We start from the raw sequence: 14016 nt of genomic DNA, 5'->3' as shown, positions 1-14016 counted from the left end.
CATCTTTTTCTCGGCTCAGGATGTCCCGATGAACGGCCAAGCTCACAGTGATCCCTTGGTTATCACTCTGTTGATTGAGGAATGAGGGGTAAAAACGATACTAGTGGATAGTGGGAGCTCAGTCGAAGTACTCTTCTATGACACGTTCAAGAGGATGGAATTTTCAGATGATATACTCGTCCCATCGACATATCGTATCTACGGTTTTAATGGGACCGTGACCATCCCAAAGGGTGACGTAACCCTAAGGGTATCAGATGGAGGTGGTTACCTAGATACGTTAACTACATTCTGTGTGGTCGATGTCGACTCGCCCTATGAAGCTATTATCGGGAGACCGTGGATCGCGGGAATAAAAGGAGTGGCATCGTCTTATCATCAGAGGCTATGATTCCCAACGTACAAGGGGATAGCTGAGGTCGTAGGAGATTCACAGGAAGCCCGACAGTGCATGCAGGTCGATGCCCAAATAAATGAGGAGCGGTGAGCATGGCAAAAGAGAGATAAGAACAAGGCTAAAGAAGCCAAAGTGGCAGAGGACTTGGAAAAAGTTATTTCGCAGGCGGTCATGGCATACAAAACACAAGGAAGCGAACCTTCATAGCAATTAAAGGAGACGACACCAATGAAGGAACCAAAACCAAGCTTCTCAGCCGTAGAACCTACTCGGGATATTAATTTGGGAACTGTAGAAGAACCAAGGATAGTGAGGATCAGGTCGTTACTATCATACGAGCAAACAAACCAGCTCGTGGCGGTGCTAAAGGAGAACATGGACGCGTTCGCATGGGGCGTGCACGATATTGAGGGCATAGACCCGGAGGTATGCTGTCACCATTTAAAGATCGACCCAAGCTTCAAACCGGTCCGACAAAAGATGTGGCGAGTCGCGCCAGAATTAGAGACGGCCGTCGAGAAGGAGCTAAAAAAGTTACAGGAATCGAGAATAATTAGGAAATCACACTACCCACAGTAGATATCTAACATGGTCGTGGTACCAAAGAGAAATGGAGGAGTCAGAATATGCATCGACTTCAGCGACTTGAACAAAGCTTGTCCGAAGGACAGTTTCCCTCTCCCAAGTATCGATCAACTGGTGGAATCTGTAGTGGGGTACGAGGCACTAACATTGATGGACGGATACCCGGGGTATAACCAGATCCCGCTGGCTCCCGAGGATCAAGAACACACCTCCTTCTTCACACCAAGGGGCCTATACTGCTACACCAAGATGCCGTTTGGGCTGAAGAATGCAGGCACCACATATCATGGGAGACATGTTTGAAGACCAGATCCACAACACCATTGAGGTCTATGTAGACGATATGCTAGTAAAAAGTCGCCTAGATAAGGATCACATCCGAGACCTGCGGGAAATTTTTCGGACGATGAGAGAATATAAAATGAAAGTTGACCCGACCAAATGCGATTTTTGGGTCACATCGGGCAAATTTTTGGGATATATCATCACTCCAAAGGGGATAGAAGCAGATCCCGAGAAAGTCAAAGCCATCCTCGAGATGCCGTCACCAGCCACAATAAAAGACGTACAAAAGCTGAACGGTAGTATAGCAACATTGGGGCGATTCATATATCGGTCGTCCGACAAATGCAAGGATTTCTTTAGCACTCTTAAAATAGGAGATAAATTCAAATGGACGGACGCCTATGAGGAGGCGATTCAGAATATTAAGCTACATCTTGCAATTCTTCCAGTATTACAAAGACCCGAGCCATCAGAGGTCCTAACATTGTACCTCGGGGCAAATTCATATGCTACAATGCAATCTTAGTTCGAAATGAAGGGAGCGAGGAAAAACCTGTTTACTTCGTCAGCTAAACATTAAGTCCGGCCGAGAAAAATTATACAAGGATGGAACAGATGATTCTAGCGCTAGCTTTTGCTACCCTGAAGCTAAGGACGTATTTCCAAGTCCATCAGATCCGCGTACTCACAAGATCACCTATTGAGGCGGTACTGGACAATGCAGGCTGATATGGAAGGATCTCCAGATGGGGGGCACAAATTAAACAGTTCAATGTTTTCTACGAAATGAGGACAGCAGTGAAGGCACAAGTAGTGGAAAGGTAAAGAAGAAGAAAGAACAAAGCTTGGTTTCTTTGAAAATTGCGAATAGAGGAAAGAGAACATAAAGGGGGATATTTATAGGATGAAGTGTCTTGACCGACGACAGCGATTACAAGTCAAAAAGGGATGTTTAGTGGGGAACTGCATGGAGGAATTCTCGGCATGATCAAGGACGTGGGAAGATGGAACGATTTTCTTTCCCTCGTGCCAAGCACACGAGCGAAAGAAGGGGCATAAATATAGGTGTAGATAATCCACAGGGTTAGGTGGCGAGATCTTAAGCTATGATACACCGAAGATAAAAGAGCGGCGAAGCACAGGATAGAACCAAATAGCGCAAAGAGCGAGGGTCACGTGGGTCGGACGTGACGGCCCTATAGTTGCCGGATAGAACGTGACCCTTATCCTCTGACAAGTCGGACGGACGATCAGAAAGCACTCGGTCAGACATAGGGAGATGGTCAAACAATGGGACGATAAGAAAGAAGGGCGACATCGTGTCAACCAGATGATCAGGACTCGGCCTCGGGTGAAGAACTATCAAAGACCAAGACTCTATCGGCCATACTAGAAAGATGGGCGAGCGCCAACACATGCCCGATAGGGAACATCTAAACTGATGTAATGTGACCAACACTGTAATTCTGTTGTATGTCGACCTTGGCCTATAAATACAAGGGCTGGTCGAGAGAGAGACAAAGGCAGGTTGAAAGAGAGAGAAACAAGACACTACATTTGAGAGTTTTAGAGTTACACCATTTGAGAAGGAGAGAACACCTTGTAATCAAAGAAAAGAAATAATAACATTCATCCTTTCACCCCGTGGACATAGGTAATCATACCGAACCACGTATATCTTTGTGTCTATGTTTATTGAACATCTTTACTTAATTTTAATTCATCTTCTATACCATTGGATGTAGTGTGTGGTTTTATTCCGCTACATACATAAAGAACAAAAATCTCAACTGTATTATGTGGATTTAATACAAACAATTAGGTCATACAATTAGGGGCTCGATTACTTCAACAATCATTTTATGGCACAACCTTTCCAAATCACAATAACTTAGTTAGCAGAAAGTTGAGCAGTGCTTATGGCAAAAAAAAAAAAATTGTGATAAAGAGACAATTACTCTCCAGTAGTTTCATCGCCAAGAGCACCAAACCACCTTGGTCCCTGACAAGTATGATCGCAGAAATCAACTACTCCCTCCGTTCCATTTTATTTGATGTTTTAGGGTTTTTTTTTATGTTCCAAAATAAATGATAGTTTTAGTATTTTTCTCATATTCTCACTGATTTGCCCTTGCTTTGGAATCATACAATATCATTAATTTTTATTGTAATCAATACTCTAATTTTAAATCTACTCTAGCTTGGTAGTATATCCCAAGTAAATTACTAGGGAATTGACTTTCTCTAAAATCTAGAAACTAAAAACTAGTCATTTAAAATTTTAAGAAGAATTAATATGGGTAGAATTGGAAATATTTTATTCTCTATGGTATTTCTTAATCTCTACAACGTCAAGTAATTCGGAACGGAGGGAGTATTTTATAGTGCAATCCCACGTTAGGTGGGAAAAACAACAACAAAATAGGAGTTACAGGTACAACAACAGGTATAAAAGTTACTTAGTTGTGATGCTGGAGGAAACTGATAAGGTGTGAGGATAGGAAGTAAACCAGAATCTGCATTGGGCGTAAACTCAACTTTTATGTGTATTCTGCATGAGTAAGGTCCTGATTTTTTATTTACTTGGGTACCTTTTTAAGGATCAGATCACATTTTAAATCAACTCTTTACAAGTGTTGTAAGACACCTATAATAGTTATCAATGTTTTCTAGGAAGAAGTCATTGATTTTAATAGCAAATCCTATTTCAATTATGGATTTTGACTTAAAATATCAAGTCGATCTACTACAATCAAGAATGACGAGGAAGTTTAGAACTAAACAATGAACTCTGTTTTCCTGTTGATCGAAGGAATTAAATAGGATAGGGAAAAAATCTAACCGTTTCAAAAAAAAATAGTATAGGGAAAAAAAAATGCAAGTACAAATCCAAGAATCAAACCGTTTTTGCTAAATAAGCTAGGTAGAGTGGTGAACAAGGTAGACGGAAGATGGGATCCGTAACCAAAAATCTAACTGTGGATATTGGAGATGGGGTTCGTTAATCTAACCCACTACCACTCACTCACTTGGCCGATCTCATCAATCTCTAGAGGAGTAGAGGGTAAGTTTACATGGCTTGGCTTGGTGAAGTATTATATAACATTTTTACAACCTGTGCTCCCACCATCGGCAACTATACTGTAGTTTCACTTGGCGATCACGATGAGGATATAAATTTGTTCTTTTTGGTCCATCTCTTTGAAAGTAAATTGGTCCCATCTATAGATTTTCCTTGATAATAATTATAATTGACCCTTGTAACTTTTAATTGACCTTCAGACCCTTTCTCACGACAGGTATTAAAATTCATTTCAAATTGCGAAAAGAAAAAAACAAGCATTACCACCGGAAGTTCTTCCAACCGGTCATGAATCACGAACCGGCCACACCCAACATGTAATCAGAATGACAAAATCATCACTACCTTGTTTTATATCATCGTTCATTACCTATTGATGATATATAACATATATTTAAAGGTAGATCTCTAAGTTTTTGCTCATTTCCGGACCTCTTGAATAAATGAACACCACAAAAAAGATAGTTACAAAAAGTGAAAAAATATTGAAACAAAATATTATTTTCGGTAGGCACGAACAATCACGGCAAAAGGAAGGAATAAGATTATAAGAACAAAGACCAGAAGTATTGTAATTACTTATGATGTTGGAGTGAACTGATTGGAGTAAACTGATTACAAGAAAAGATCGAACAAAAACCAAAAGGATTAAAAGAAAGACGAAGATAAGAGTTGCAATTACTTGTGATGTTAGAGGTTGAAGGGCAAGAAAAACCTTCTCAGTTTTGGTAAATCTAGTGTGCAGTCAGTTTGAAATTAATGCATGTAATTGAATTTGTCTAAGTTGATTGATTTCTCTTTTTTAATTCATTTTTTAAAAGTATCAATTTGTTAAGAAAACAAATAAATGAATTTTTTTTATATTTTTCCATGCTCACTGTGCGACTAAACAACATACTGTAGTTCACTCTAATTTATGTTTTTTCATAAATAAGAAAAAGGCTAGTGACAGTCACTACAACAAAAACACACATGGATCATTCTTCAAAAGTGTGATCTAAGTACTGGCAGTCTGTGATCTTTGTCAGTATAATTTAAAGGGTGATTCATAGATAACAAATCTTCTGCAATAAAAAGTGTGATCTTACCCTATTCAAAGAACATAAAGTTTTGAAAAGTAGAGATCTAAAGACAAGGTTTTTAAAAGACAAAGTTTTCAAAGTTGTGATCTTTCCTCTAAGTTTTCAACCCAAATCTGCCCTATACAAACAGTATATTCCATTCCATTTATGCACCTGTAACCCATACCATTTCTGCACCTGTAACTCAAATCCAGCAAGTGATATAAAGAGGAAGCAATGTCTGAATTCAATTCATTCCATGTCTGAATCAAATACACATTTCTGCAGAGTCTTAGTACTACATCAGATCAAAGTATATAGTGAACAACCTGTACTGGGTCTGCTGAGTCTATCAATTTAAAGACCAAACATACTGATATAAAGCTCATTACATGAATAAAAGTTCTACTATAAATTATAATGCAATTTCCAGTTGCAAATTCCGTTCCAAAAGGGGAAATCTCAGTCATCAACCATAAGCACGGGAAAGCAAACTTAGTCCAGCTTCAGGGGGAAATCAAGCTGTGTGTACCGAACAACCTGCAAACAGTTCACTCAACATATCCAGGAATTCCCATACTTTGCACACCCAACATAAGCTTTAGCTGTGAAATGAACGCTCAAGAGAATAAGTAAATCAGATACAGGACATAGGCATACATTTCCTAACACGCCAAACAGAGACAGATGCCACAAGTGAAACATAAGATAACAGAGAAAGCGGAATCCATAAGGTACCTGTGACTAATCAGCCACTGATTCTAGAGATGTCAAAGCTTCCTCCTGCACCACTTCCTTGCCAGTCTGCATTGCCGACATCAGAATGACCTTATTTTTACACCATTTCGTGGAAAACATATTCATAATGCATAAAAACTCCAGTCAATGTAATTATTGCTAACTGCACCTCTCCAAACATTAAATGCAAAAATAAATATTCCAAGTAGACATAGCAAGACAGACTTTCCTAGTTCTACAATGTCATCTCCCTTTCCGCCATCTGTTCACAGGTTCCCTGCTGCTGACATCTGAAACTTATTGGAGCAACGCCGTCACCTAAGGGTTCTGCGCAATTCAGAATCCAATGTTATGAATATAACCAGAAAATAGTTCTTATCATTCTTCTTAATACTATGTCCAGTTGCGAACATTCGGAAGTTTCTTAGGAGTAACATCATCACACGAGGTTCTGAAATTGATCAATAGCATTTCCAAAATAAGGATTACTAAAGTATGCATGCAATTCTTTACTAACATCTTTTATCCGTGGATCTAGTTTTACTAACTATGCTGTGATATCACATGTCGATTATGATTATCGGTTAATCTTTGATTGAAATTCCATTCAAAATCACTGTAGTTTCACTTTACGCTGTCAATTTATCTGATTATTTTAACGCGCTTCTTGACCCAATACATGCGATTATTTTATTTGAAAGAAATTTAGTGAATATTGAGTTTTGGGGATGAAGATGGTATTTCTACTTGTATGTTCATAGATATTTTGCTTGAAATTGAGGCCAACGACTAAGATGGAAGGGCCAACTGGGCAAAGTTAGGTACCAGAACCAACTCTAGGTTTTCTCATCCTATAGTGGTTAGTGACACACAAAACCATTAAACATGACTCTCTTTAAAATTGAATTAAAACATTACAAAATGGGATCAAGATTTTCATTACCGCAACTGAGTACGGATTAATTCCATTGCGTACACCAATATCCGCAGTTGATTTCCCGCCATTAAATCCAGTAATTAGCAAGACCTGAGATGCCAAAGTAGCATTAGTGAGACAACTGCCAGAAGTGGGAAATATACAGATACTCTACAACATAACATACACCAAAAAGACCACAGATGAATCTATCAACTGTGACAAGAACATAGTTATTATCGTTGTTCTTTATGATATGTCCTGCTCCTGACATCCAAAGTTTTGTAGGTTATAACATTGTCGCCATGAGGTTTTGCAATTGATGGATGACATTTCTAAACTAAGGATTTCACAAATTAGACAAGCAATATTTACAAACATCTTTAATTCATAGATCTATTAGTATACAGCAAATACTGATAACTCAAAATGGGCGTTTACTTTTGACGTTATCTAAACCTAGCTTGGCAATCAGATGGCAAGAGACTTTGTAATGTGTATGCACACGGATCGATGTATGGCTGGTTCTACTCATTAGTTTGCATATGATTTTATCTCCGAGATTGACACCTTATATAAACTAATCTCTGTTCACATGTTCACCAACAAAATTGCAGAACTAAGCTTATACCAGTTCACATCTTATACCACTACCCCTGGATTAGCACCAGAACTCCTAATCAAAAACATTACCGTGTCTGTTTGAACCCAATTAGGCAACCAATCCTTCATTTTTTTCATTAATTAACCATAACCCCAACTATCTCATCCCCATCCCCAGCCAAATTATACAAAACCCTAAGATTCCACACCTCTATTAAGTAAATTTCCAAATAATTCCCTAATAATCAAGATATTACTCTTCAAAATCATTAACTCAAATCAAACAAAAGATCATTCCATCACAATCAAAACCTAATATACAAACTTAACTCAAAACCAGTGCAGACCAGACCAGACCAAACCAAAACCAAACCTCATCATAACGCCAACATTAAAAAAGTACTCAAATCAAACCAAAAATTAAACAAACAAAAAAAAAAAATAATCAAAATTAAAACGATCCGTACCTACCTGGTCAAGTTTGAACTAATTCGAAGTAAATTTCCTCCTCCTCCTTCACCTCCTTCTTCTTCTTCTTCGAGTTGTTTTCAAAAATCAACCCTGCAGAAAAACGTTATTGAAATCAGATATTAAAACAACTAAAAAATCAACCCTAATTCCAAATCTCAACTTCAATTTTCGAATCTGATTAAATATATAACCCAAACAAGAGGGGAATCAGTTGAATCATACCTGCATCCAAATGAAATTAGCGATTTCTATGAAAACTCTATGAATTGAAGAAAAATCGAGAGCAGACGGAAGGAGAGAGACGGAGAGAGTTTTGAGAGTGAAAAAAAAATGAGAAAAGAGTTCTGAGAATTCGAGGTGTAGGTGAGTAGAAGTTAGGTTTTACTATTGGACGAAAAATTTAGGGCCGTCAATGAGTACCCATTACCCGGAATCGAATCCGATCAAATAGGATTCGGTTCCGGGTCCTAAAATTGGACTCAATATTCAATAACAAGTTAAGACCCGGCGGGTAATTACCCGATTGGACCCGAATCTTAACGGGTCCAAACGGGTAATACCCGATGGGTACCCGCGGATAATGGATATCCGGTTATTCAATTTTTTATTTCTCTTTTTAGTAAAATTACAAGTATTTTGCTACTTTTGGCTTTGATATTTTCTTCACTTTTCATAATTGGGTACCCGACTAAAATTAGTATGATGCCCTGACAATAGAGTATCCGTTAATAAATCTACACTGAATCATCATTTTTCGCCTCACAAACTTCCTGTGTTACTACGACATCGTATTTTTCTCTATTTCTTAGGCTTCGTTTTTCAATCCTATTAGTTTCATTCCGGAGAGATAGGAGATATTGCTGCTTAAGCCTCATTAAATCAATTAACTAATGTGTGATACTTCGACTGTGGATGTTGTAATGCTAGTACTAAAAGCAGTACTGTTGTTGTGATGTCGTTAGTAATTTGGTGATACAACATTCCAAAACAACTCACCCTTTTGTAGTATTACGTACCAAATCTAATGTGGCAACTATCACCTAGTTAATGAATGAGTTCTCTGTATCTAAGACTCTAAGCTCTACTTTCAAATGAGCATTGATTTTGATTAAGAGTTAAGATTTTACAGGACTTGTAGTCATTTAGCAGTTAATATTTTTTTCTTTTCTGGATGTGTATTTTAATTTTCTTCTTATGTATATAGTCTCTGTTAAATCGTAGATAGTAGAGTACCCCTTGATTCAGAAATTGTATAAAAAATAGAAATCTAGGTTTTGACGTTGACAGAATGGTCTCAAATTGTTTAAGCAAGTACCCGTTAATTACCCTGGAACCGTTGAATACCCAGTCGTTTAATAGGGTCCGGTTCTGGGTCTATTAATTCGGGAACCGGAACCGGAACCGATAAAAATAATCGGGTCCGGTTCTGGGTAGTATGATACCCGGGAGGAACCTGACCCATTGACATCCCTAATTGGACCTCTCCAAAATTTTGTGTGCTATTTTTTTTTTCCTCTAATGGACCTGAAGGTCGCAGGTTCAAGCCACACCCACTGCAAATATTTCTTGAAATTTATCAAAAATGCTCAATGGCCAGATTTTTTATCACAAAATAGCGGTTAGAGTAGTAATGCTTAAATTGTAAGATCACACTTCTTAAAATATATGAGATGAATGGATAGGTCTTTATATATAAGATCACAAACACTATAATATTAATGGTCTTTAAGTTTTAGCCCTTAAAAAGCCACAAGCGTTCATACATTGTGATGTTTAGTGTGTGATCTATAGGGCTTTCTGTTGTAGTGAGTCAAAATAAAGAGAAGTTGACCCCCACAATAGAGAACTTTGCTTAGTTTCGGATGTCAGGAAAGTGTATGGATTTAATGTTCACTGTCTTACTATTTCCGGTGAATCTCATTTGTTTACAATTTTTTGTCGTGTCTATATCCGAATGGCCACTTACCTCTGATAATATTACATAATCTTTTGTTTCTTGTTTTGGTTTTGTTGGCCGTTGAGAAAGATCATGTCGTTGGACACTCTCTCAAATCTTTCATTAATCTTTGAAATGTTGATTTTCATTACAAACTCAACACACATTTTTTGTGTGTGTTTATAGACATCACATTTGAATTCGACCTGCTACAACCAGTTACAACGTACATATGACCCACTACTGTCAGTTACAATACAATGTGCATTTCACACGCTTGCAACTCATGACTCATAACACTCTGTGAAGATATTCCTCACAGAACTCAGTGAAGATTCTCTTCACAGGATTATATTCTAACACCCCCCACAAGACCAGAGTCTATGCAGGTGCTGAGACACTGAGCTTGAACCTGAGAAGACAAAAGCGCTTGGTGGATAGATGTTTTGTGAGAATATCTGCAATCTGCTCTCTAGTATATAAGAAACGAACATCCAATGACTTGGCAGCTACTAGTTCTCTGACATAGTGAAATGCAATTTCAATCTGTTTCATTATGTTGTGAAAAATTGATTGGTTGTTAAGTATATTGCTCCCATATTATCACACCAAAGTACATGACGATATGGGCACTGAAAATGAAGTTCAGATAGAAGAGATTGAACCCATATTATCTCTGAGGTAGCATCATCTAAGGCTATGTACTCTGCCTCAGTACTGGATCTGGAAACAGTCTTTTGCTTTCTAGAGAACCAAGAAATCAAATTAGGTCCCAAAAAAATTTGCATGCCACTTGTGGATCTTCTGTCAGAGGTATCACCATCCCAGTCAACATCAGAGTATGCTTGTAACTGCAGAGAAGAAGACTTCGTAAATTGCAGACCAAAAGACAAAGTACCTTGAAGATATCTCAGAATTCTCTTCACAACAATCCAATGAGCTTCTGTAGGATCATGCATAAACTAACAAGCTTTGTTTACTGCAAAGGCTATGTCAGGTCTAGTAATGGTGGCATATTGAAGATCCCCAACAATACTTCTATACAAAACAACATCTTCAAACAAGGGTGATTGCTCAGCTGATTGAGGCTTATAATATGGTGTGTCACTAGGCTTGCAGACACTCAACTTAGTTTTAGAGAGTAAATTGGAGATATATTGATTTTGACTGAGATGAATACCTTCAGAAGTATGAGTAGCTTGTATGCACAAGAAAAAATGAAGCTCCCCCAGCTCTTTGATATCGAATTCATTGTTCATGGCTACAATTAAAGAATTGATAATAGAAGGACAACTTCCAGTGATCAAGATATCATCCACATAGATAAGAATATAGACAGTGGTTGAAGCAGTAAATCTGTAAAATAATGAAGTGTCAGTCTTAGAGGATTGAAAACCATTCTGAAGTAAGAATTTGCTTAGCCTTTCAAACCAAGCTCTAGGAGCTTGTTTGAGTTCAGAAAGAGCCTTTTTAAGTTTGCAGACATGATGAGGAAAAACTGTGTCAGAATAGCCTGGAGGTTGCACCATGAAAACATCTTCAGATAAATGGTCATGCAGAAAAGCATTCTTGACATCCAATTGTCTAACTTGCCAACTTTTATAAAGAGTTATAGATAGAATTGTTCTTACTGTGGTAGGCTTCACAACTGGACTGAAAGTATCTTGATAGTCAATGCCTTCTACTTGATTGTAACCCTTAGCTACTAGTCTAGCTTTGTATCTCTCAATAGACCCATCTGCATTTCGTTTGATCCTGAATATCCGTTTACACCCAATAACATCGTATGCATCAGCTGGAGTAACTAACCTCCAAGTGCCATTTTGAATTAATGCATTGATTTTTTCATCCATAGCATCTCTCCATTTGGGATATTTACAGGTTTCAGTATAGCAAGTTGGAATAGTGATATCCTCACATAAAGATTATACTTCAGAAGCATATACTTTAGGTTTAAATATACCTTGTTTACCTCTTGTTTGCATAGGATGATTATTAGTAGGGCTTAAGGGGGTGAGGAAGTAGATGCACCTAGTGGAGGAAATTCTTGAAGGTCAGTGAGTTGAACAATTACTTCATTAGAAATAGTTGGTGCTGACATAGTAGCTTGTGAGGGTACAGTTGACACACTAGATAAAGTTACATATGTAGAGTCTTAAAATAAAAATAGATTGGCATAAGAGAATGCAGTCTCTTCAAAAACAATATCTCTAGAAATTATGATCTTGTTTGTTTGCATATTTAAGCATCTATATCCCTTGTGTAAATTACTGTAACCCAGAAAAACACACTTCACAGATATTGGCTTCAATTTATGATTATTGAAGGGTCTTAGACAGGGATAACATGCACATACAAATGTCTTTAGGAACTTATAATCTAGTTTTAACTTCAACAAAAATTCTAAAGAAGAGACATTGTGTAACACTGAAGTGGGAAGTCTATTGATAAGGAAATTAGCAGTTTCAAATGCATATGACCCGTAAGATAATGGCAATCAAACATGAGATAAAAGTGTTAAACCAGTTTCCATTATGTGCGTGTGTTTTCTCTCAGCTGTGCCATTTTGAACATGAGCACGAGGATAGGACACTTCGTGACCTATTCCACATGAATCCAAGTAGGTTGACACATTCCTATACTCACCTCCCCAGTCTGACTGAACAAATTTAATGCTTCTTGATAATAATTTCTCAATATGAGATTTAAATTTGGTAAATGTAGAAAGAACTTCAGACTTGTATACAAAAGGATATATCCATGTAAATCTACTGAATGAGTCTATGAAAGGCACATAATATTTGTAGCCACTTATTGAACATAAAGGGGATACCCATATATCAGTGTGATAAGATCTAAAGGACCATAATTTTTTGCAGTAGACATTTTTTAGTAGGGAAAAGCATGACTCTTAGCTAACTGACAATCATGACATATAGTAGTAGACAAATGATCACTAATACCCTCATCAACAGAAGACAACACATGCTTCAGAGTTTGATATGAAGGATGTCCCAATTTTTTATGCCAACTGGAGAGAGTAGAAGTACTTGATGCAAAAGATTGTTTAAGTTGAGCTGATGTGAATTCCAGATGATAAAGTCCATCTTTAACAGGACCATGAAGGAGCATTTTGTGAGTAACCATATCCTTCACAAAGAATTTATCAGGATAAAATTCAAAGAAACAATTATTTTCTTTGGTAAATTGATGCACTGATATTAAATTCTTAGTAATTGAAGGTACATGAAGCACATTGGACATAAAAAATATTGTTGAGCCATTTTGAAAACTAGAAGAACCAATATGAGTTATGTGCAAACCTGAGCTGTTTCCTACACGCACTTGATCAGTTCCTTGGTACTCAGAGTGTAAGTTGAGAATAGACAAATCAGATGTAAGATGATGTGTGGCAACTGAATCTGGAATCCAACTAGACTGAGAGGTAGAAGCAGCAAAACATGATGTAGAAATACCATGCTGTGAAGTATAAGGATCATCATTATATACTGCAAAGGATTCAGGTTATGGACACCAGAATTCTTCATAATAATCACCAAAGTAGTCATAGGAAGTATTATAAGCTTGATCCATATAACTGTCAGATGGTGCATATCTATAGTGACATGTAGGAGCCAAATGTCCAGGTTTCTTGCAAAGCTGACAATCAGTAAAAGGATTGAATCTCATAGTTGGTGCATAAAAGTTAGTTGGTTGAGAAGGTGGAGCAAATCTACCACCACCATTATACATTCTTCCACGAAAACCTCCACTGAGTCGACCACCTCTATTACCTCTAAAGTTATCAGATCTATTGAATGTTCCTCTAGATGGATATGAGTTCGATTGATTTGATACAGGATCATAATTGTGTGGATAATCATATGAATGATTGTAGTAATTTGCATTAGGATTATGAGAGGTTTTGAAATGATTACCAAA

The 14016-nt window shown here is 37.5% G+C and overlaps 1 long non-coding RNA gene across 3 annotated transcripts; it reads right to left on the bottom strand.

Moving 5' to 3' along the window:
• Positions 1–5629: 5629 nt before the first annotated feature.
• On the bottom strand, positions 5630–8492 carry LOC113317463. Of its 3 annotated transcripts, XR_003343553.1 has the most exons (6): positions 8361–8492; positions 8139–8228; positions 7092–7175; positions 6318–6475; positions 6149–6214; positions 5630–6015 (listed from the first exon to the last, which is right to left on the bottom strand). It is a non-coding gene; the product is annotated as an uncharacterized LOC113317463 (long non-coding RNA). The 3 variants fall into 3 exon arrangements; XR_003343554.1 differs by having other exon boundaries at positions 6149–6475; positions 8135–8228; XR_003343552.1 differs by having other exon boundaries at positions 6149–6475.
• Between the last annotated feature and the right edge of the window lie 5524 nt (positions 8493–14016).

This window comes from Papaver somniferum, chromosome 10 (genome assembly GCF_003573695.1).
Source record: "Papaver somniferum cultivar HN1 chromosome 10, ASM357369v1, whole genome shotgun sequence".
NCBI classification, from domain to species: Eukaryota; Viridiplantae; Streptophyta; class Magnoliopsida; order Ranunculales; family Papaveraceae; genus Papaver; species Papaver somniferum.
Note: the sequence above shows the minus strand (reverse complement) of the source record. Positions and strands in the feature narration are given on the sequence as shown.